We start from the raw sequence: 1,378 nt of genomic DNA, 5'->3' as shown, positions 1-1,378 counted from the left end.
GGGAAAAAAAAAAAAATCACAAAAGCTTAAATTAGAACCATAGGGGTTTTTTTGTTTTCCTAAATTAATTAATTTATTAAGTTCTGGCTACACTGGGTCTTCGTTGCTGCGCGCAGGCTTTCTCTAGTTGCGGCGAGCAGGGGCTACTGTTCGTTGTGGTGTGCGGGCTTCTCGTTGCGGTGGCTTCTCTTGTTGCGAAGCACGGGTTCTAGGCATGCGGGCTTCGGTAGTTGTGTGGCTCACAGGCTCTAGAGTGCAGGCTCAATAGTTGTGACACACGGGCTTAGTTGCTCTGCGGCATGTGGGATCTTCCCGGACCAGGGCTGGAACCTGTGTCCCCGGCATTGGCAGGCAGATTCTTAACCACTGCACCACCAGGGAAGCCCCTGAACCATAGGGTCTTAAATAGACATTTGGTTTAGGACTGTTGTCTATAAAGAGTTTCCAGGGAAGAAGATGAAGATGGCAGCGGCTGGGGGTTGGTCCTGGGAGACTGAGGGCTGCAGAGGACAGGCTGAAATGTGGTGTCATTGGGAGCACAGACAGCCTCCCACATTATAAAGGACATGCTCCCAGGGCCCTATCCCAAGACCTCAGAAGAATGGGCAGCCACAGCCAAGAAGTATAATATGCAGGTGGAAGATTATGAGCCCTGGCTGATGATGGCATGGGGTATGGTGAGGGATCCATGGTGTGCCTGGGACCACCCAGACCTGAGGTTGAACCAAGTCACTGGGACCTGGACGTGTACATCAGGAACTGTGTGCACATGTCCCCCATGCCTGCTTCTTGGAATCTCATGTGTAAGCAGCTCTTCAACTTCGTGGCCTTCATGTGGTTCATGTTTTGGGTGGAGGAGCCCATGCGTGGAACCAAAGCAGCATCCTTATACTAATCTGCACCTGGAAGGGGTCCATGATCCCACCAAAGAGCCTGAGCTGGTGGTTTACTATGAGATCTGGGGAGGCTTTGTGCACCCTAAGTAACTCCCTCATCCTTAGAGATTGAACCTTAATGAAATCCCTAATGAAACAGTGGTGTGGAAAGAAAAAAGAAAAGAAAAAGAATAAAAGAGGTTCTAATCCAACTGTGGAGTTGTCTTGTAGAAACAAATCAAGAAGGAGGCAGTACAGTGTTAAGTCTGTGGTGGTGTCATCGACTGAGTGTTTTTGTCCCCCTTGAATTCATATGTTGAAATTCTAACTCCCAATGTAATGGTAAAAGGAGGTGGGGCCTTTGGGGGGTAACTAGGTCATGAGGGTGGAGGCCTCATGAATGGGATTAGTGCCATTATGAAGAGACCCCTAAGAGCTGTCTCTCCCTCTTTCTGCCATATGAGGATACAATGAGAAGATGGCAGCCTGAAACCCAGAAGAGA

At 49.1% G+C, this 1,378-nt stretch overlaps 1 pseudogene; it reads left to right on the top strand.

Moving 5' to 3' along the window:
* Positions 1–518: 518 nt before the first annotated feature.
* On the top strand, positions 519–986 carry LOC116748629 (annotated as a pseudogene).
* The last annotated feature ends 392 nt before the right edge of the window (positions 987–1,378 follow it).

This window comes from Phocoena sinus, chromosome 2 (genome assembly GCF_008692025.1).
Source record: "Phocoena sinus isolate mPhoSin1 chromosome 2, mPhoSin1.pri, whole genome shotgun sequence".
Classification (NCBI taxonomy): Eukaryota; Metazoa; Chordata; class Mammalia; order Artiodactyla; family Phocoenidae; genus Phocoena; species Phocoena sinus.
The sequence above is the reverse complement of the archived record's forward strand: the minus strand, read 5'-3'. Positions and strand labels throughout refer to the sequence as shown.